Here is a 5,883-nt window from a genome sequence, read left to right as displayed (position 1 = left end):
ACCCATTTATTAACATCAGATAGGTTATTTATACATACGAAATAGACCCGCGGTTCAAAATTTTGTATAGACACTTGTTATCAGGAGATTCTTGGGCCGGTTCAAAATTGACCCAGACCATTCTGTGAAGATATAGAATTTGAACAGGTTGCCTGGGTTACAAAAAAACATCCCGTAAGAAACTATTCTACGATTTTATTTATTTATTTTCAAATTGAATGGCCATACGATTCCCGGCACTGCATTCTATCTGCTACGTCTATTCCCATTCTCCTAATGTGTCCGAGCCCTTCTGCAGCCCCCCCCCCCCCCCCCACTTCCACAGCACAAATTGTCGCTCGGTAACGCTGCTACCGACTGTGGTTTCTGGATGAGGGAGTCTATCATCCCGTTGCAGAGGGTCGGACCCCCGACCGGGATTTGGAGTCGGTGATTAAAACTGGGAGCACGTGCGCGCTGAATAATCCACATCCTGTCACGCGCACTCACAGTATCCGGGACAGAATTCCAGACGACTGGGATGGGGGAGCGCTGGGGATTGCTGAGAGGGGAGAGTGGAGGACGGAGGGGGTTTAGCTCTCCTATTGACTTGGGTAGTGTGTGATGCGATTGTGCGGGTGTTGGGCCGGGGAGTTGCAGTTGAACTAAACAATATCTGAACGGTGAATGTGTGAAGGAATGGGGAACAGGGAACTCACTCTGTGTCTGTACCCGAAAGAATGTGATGGGGCAGTGTCGAGGGAGCATCACGTGTTTGAACTCGGGGGTCTGCCTTGGGACGGTGGAGAGGGAAAAGCACTCTGTGTCTTCTCCGGAAAGTGTGTGATGGAACGGTGTGGAGGGATCCTCACACTGCACCTGATCCCGGGAGTATGTGATTGGACGGCGTGGAGGGAGACGCACTCTGTGTTTGACCCGAGCAGTGTGTGACGGGACAGAGTGGAGGGAGATTCATTCGCTCTCTGATTCCAGAATTGCGTTATACGACGGTGAGTGGGAGCTGCCCTCCTTTTCCGAAACTTTAGGACAGCGCGGAGGGAGCTTCAGTCGTTTTCAGACTCCGAACCGTGTGATGTAATGTTGGTGACGGAGCTTCACTGAGCGTCTGACTCCGGTTGTGCATGATGGGATTGTATGGAGGAGTCTTGCTCAGGGTCTGACTGACTGTGTCAGAGACTCATGTATATTTTCCCCTTGGGGCAGCCTCCAATCAGAATTCGGGAGCGGGAAATGTGTGCATTATAAACCAGTGCCTCGCGTTTGTTTGAACAACAACCAATCAGCAAGGCGGATTCATCAGCAAGAGAAAAGGAAGATAGAAACATAGGAACATAGAAAACCTACAGCACAATGCAGGCCCTTCGGCCCACAATGTTGTGCCGAACACGTCCCCACCTTAGAAATTACTAGGCTTTCCTATAGCCCTCTATTTTTCTAAGCTCCATGTACCTATCCAAAAGGCTATTAAAAGACCCTATCGTTTCCGCCACCACCACCGTTTCCGGCAGCCCATTCCACACACTCACCACTCTCTGAGTAAAAAACTTACCCCTGACATCTCCTCTGTACCTACTCCCCAGCACCTTAAACCCGTGTCCTCTTGTGGCAAACATTTCAGCCCTGGGAAAAAGTGAGGATAAAGCCATTAGATAGAAGGTATTTTTTGTAAAGGTTATTTTTGACCTCATGATTAGTTTCTAAATTGACTTGCCAACTTTATTGGAGTCTGGAATGATCTGGCAAATGTGGATTCGGCCAGGCTTTTTATTCTGGCAAAGATGTACGTGCTAAGTTGGAGCCGAAGAGCTGTTTAACCTCAGTGTGGAAGGGAAGAGTCTGCACTTTAATAATGGGAGGTGTTGAAGGAGAGAGGGAGTTCAATGTAGAGGATTGGGGTTCACACCTTGTAGATGGGGGAGAGAGCCGGGAAACCAAGGGGCAGATAGGAGTTGGCATTGGGTTTGACGTTTTGGAGATTCCTGAATAATTTCTGGACGCTCGGTTGAAGGAAGTGTGCGGGGTCTTTGGAGAGGATACAGAAGGGATTTATTCGAATGCTGCCCGGAATAGAGAGCACAATCCATAAGCAGTGGACGGAATTGTTGGTTTCCTCTATTACTGAGGTGTGGGTGGCAACTTCAAAGGAGATGAGGTCGGCAAGTTTTTTATTCACACGAAGACTAATGGATGCTTGGACTGTGTTACCAGAGGCAGTGGTGAGGCAGATCGATAGAGGCGATTCACTGGCTCTTTGACAGACACGTGGATATACAGGGGATTTATATAGTTGGACGTGTGACGGCCGATGGGATTTAGGTTAATTGGTATATCACAACATTGCGGGCCGAAGGGTCTCATCTGTTCGGTGATTTACGTTCACCGCCCTACAGGAGGAACAAGGAGGGTTTTGAACTCATGAGATGGGAAACGCAGGGGGAGGGGTAGATGAAGGAATATGACGCTGCATTCAGAAACTCAGGGAACGACCTCTCGACATAGAAAGAGCCACACAGCCCTCACTACAAAACAGACACCCAGCCCTCTCACCGTGACACCGACACAGCACTCAACGGGACACGGACGCACCGCCCAACGTTATCGACACACCGTCACGCCCTTCACGGTAGCAGGGCACAATCCCCCCGTATGCATAATCCCCTCGCTCTCCAGCACTACTCCTGTCTCCGTCACAGACTGCATCCTTTACAGTACTCCCGTTCCCGTCACATTCCCTCCCTTTCAAGCTGTCCCGTCTTCGTGACACACTCCTTCTCTGCACACATCATCGTCTCCGTCAACTCCTGTCTTCCCACCGACACAACCCGTCTCGTGCCCCGCTGGATCCCCGAAATGTGTAGTGAGATTGGTCTGGAGAATGACACGGGGCCGTGAAGAGAGTTTGAGAGCGATGCACTGGGAAATGTTCGAAAGAAATCCCGGGGTTGTCTGCTGGATCTATTTTGCTTCTGTTCAGATTGTTCAACACTTTTGATAGGAAATGTCCTGTACAAGATGATCTCTGGAAAGTCCGAATGCAGTGAATGCAAATCGTCCAGGAAGAGTTCCTCTTGATGTCGTGATAAACACAATTTCATCTGCGAGACGGTGGAGCGGTAGAGTCCCTGAGGGGGCTGTCTGAGTCTACATCTCTCTGCAGAGTCTGGCCACCCAAGGCGTTGACGACTCCACATCAGGCGGTGATGCGACTGGACAGAGCGCCCCCGAGCGGACATCCATGGAAATTTGCTGGTGTACAATGAGAGACCAAATTGTATCAAACTCATGACATGGCAAAACTGCACCTTCTTCCTGACACATTTCCTCTCTGCACCCATTACCGTCTCCGTTATCTACTGTCTTCCCACCACCACAGCCCGTCTCGGTGCCCCGATGTATCCCCTGAGATTAGTCTGGATAATGACGCGGGGTCGTGGAGAGTGATCGGTGTAGTGAGAATAGTTTGGAGACTGACGTGGGGCTGCGTCGAGATCGCAGTATATTGAGATTAGTTTAAAGACTGACACGGGCTGTGGAGAGAGTGGAGTAGTGGGAATATGTCCAAAAAAACTCTTGGGGTTGCCAACTGGATCTATTTTGCTTCGGTTGAGATTGTCTAACACTGCTTAATAGGAAAGTGGCCTCTAATGTTGTCTACAAGAGGCACTCTGGAAAGTTCGAATGCAGAGTGCAAATCGACCATGAAGAGTTCGTCTTGCAATCGTGATAAACACCGTTTCAACTACGAGATGGAGGGAGTGGTGTTGCCCTTGAAGGGACCGGCTGAGTCTACATCCCTCTGAAGTCCCTGGCCACCCTGGGCGTCGTCGACTCCACACCAGGCGGTGATGCGACTGGTCAGAGCGCCACCCAGCGGATATCCATAGAAATTTACGCGCGTTCAATGAGAGACCAAATCGTCACATACTCCTGACGTCACAATAACTTCTGTGTCCAGGGAGTTATGGATGGTGTCAACCCAAGTGCGGAGTCAGGTCTGGAATTAACTCAGAGTTAGGCTCAAAATGAACGACGGCAGTAACTGCATCCGAAGTGTCAATCACAACCCACAGTGCTAGAAATAGATCTTCGACGGTTGAGCACTGAGTGCTCAGCACAATCCATTTAATTACAGACATTCCAGGAAGGATTGTGATAGGCAGAAATTTGCATTCCGAGTCTTAAAGTGGAAGTGTCAGGGAAACACACTCCAAACGAGGCCTCAGAAGAGCCTGAAAATTAAATCCTTGCCCGGGAAATGAATGCGAACCTTTTGTTAGCCTTCCTCTCTGCCGACACCTTGTCCACTCCAGCCAGTTGGTGTCAAAGGATTTCAATGCCCTACTAGATACACATTCGGAACCCGATGCCTTGTGAGGGTTCACCCACCTGAAGGATGATTCTTACATCGGCCGAGAAATTAGAGGTTACATAAGAGAAGGGGGCGAGCAGAGCCGAACATGATGCCCCTCTATAACGTCTTTTTCAAATGCAACGTGACTTTCCAACTCATGTAGTTACTCAACTGCAACCCCCTTCGTCTCCGTCATCTCCTCCCCGCCCGACATCAGAACCGGTCCCCTCCAATAAAATCCTCCCCGACTCCATGACTCCTCCCTCCTGTGCACCGCTACACACCTCAGTTGTTCCTACTTCTCCTCGTCACCCCGCCCCAGTCTCTGTCAATCCCTCCCTCTTCCCCACTCTCGGTTCCAGTCACTCTGTCCCTTCCAATCACCATTGCCCATCTCCATGACCCCCTCGCTCTTCTACACACCGTCAGTCTCTGTCACCACCAGCAGTGCCAGCACGCTACCCTGTCTCCATCAGCCCCTTTCTCCCCTACGACTCCCCTCGTCGCCAACCCCGTTCCCCGTCGACCAACCTCGCCACAGTCAGACAGGACATCCTCAACGTCACCACCCTCCCCCGTTGTATTCATACCTTCCCTTCCACACACCTCGTCTCCATTACTGTTTTATCCCCTACACCTTACGCCGTCTCAGTTATCCGCCCTTCCCCAACTCCTCTCGCCGTCTCTCTGAAACGCTGCGTCCCCTACAGCCTTCCAGGTTTCCGTCATCCCGCTGCATCCTCTACCCTGCTCCCTTTCTGTGTTAATGTGGAATTGTGGGGAAGAGGGAGATGTGACGTCTGGTGTTACATCAGCACACCCCCACACCCTACACCCGATGTCGATTTCCCCTACCTTCATTTCCATCACCGCAATCATTTTTGCACACCCCGACTCCATCAGCCCTCCGTCTCCCGCACTCTATGCCGTCTCCGTTATCTCCTCCTTCACCATTTCCTCTTCCCGTCCACCTGACCCGTTCAATCCCCTACACTCTCCACGGTTCCATCAACCCTCTCACTCCTCTACACCCCTCCCCCCGTTCATCTGGAAATCTGGGGAGGAATGGGGAGAGGTGAAGTCTGGTGTTACAATACCCAACCACCTCTTCCGGATGTCGATCTCTCGGTCCTGATCCTGTTCACGGTTCTGTGTAGACAGGCCGGTCTTGCGGTACCACACCACTTTCTGCCAGTGACCACTATCTCAACACCACGTCCCTACCCCCTCCCCGTCAACCTCTCCCACTTCTCTGCTCTTCCCTGCTCACCATCTGAACAGTCTCCGAGACAGACACAAAATGAAGGACTACTGGAACGGCGGAGTGCTGGGGGTGGGGAGAGGAAAGCAGCTTCTGACCCTCGGAGTGTGTGAAGGGACCGGGGGGAGGGAGCTTCAATCTGTGCCTGATCCCGCGTCGGGGTGTTGGGACGGTGTGGGGTGAATTTCATTCATTGTTTGAATTTCTATATCCGTGTAATTAACAGGAGCAGAGGGACATACCTCGGAGTAAAGGAGTGGGCAATCGCAGC

Source organism: Hypanus sabinus, unplaced genomic scaffold, assembly GCF_030144855.1.
Source record: "Hypanus sabinus isolate sHypSab1 unplaced genomic scaffold, sHypSab1.hap1 scaffold_2365, whole genome shotgun sequence".
Taxonomy (NCBI): domain Eukaryota; kingdom Metazoa; phylum Chordata; class Chondrichthyes; order Myliobatiformes; family Dasyatidae; genus Hypanus; species Hypanus sabinus.
Note: the sequence above shows the minus strand (reverse complement) of the source record.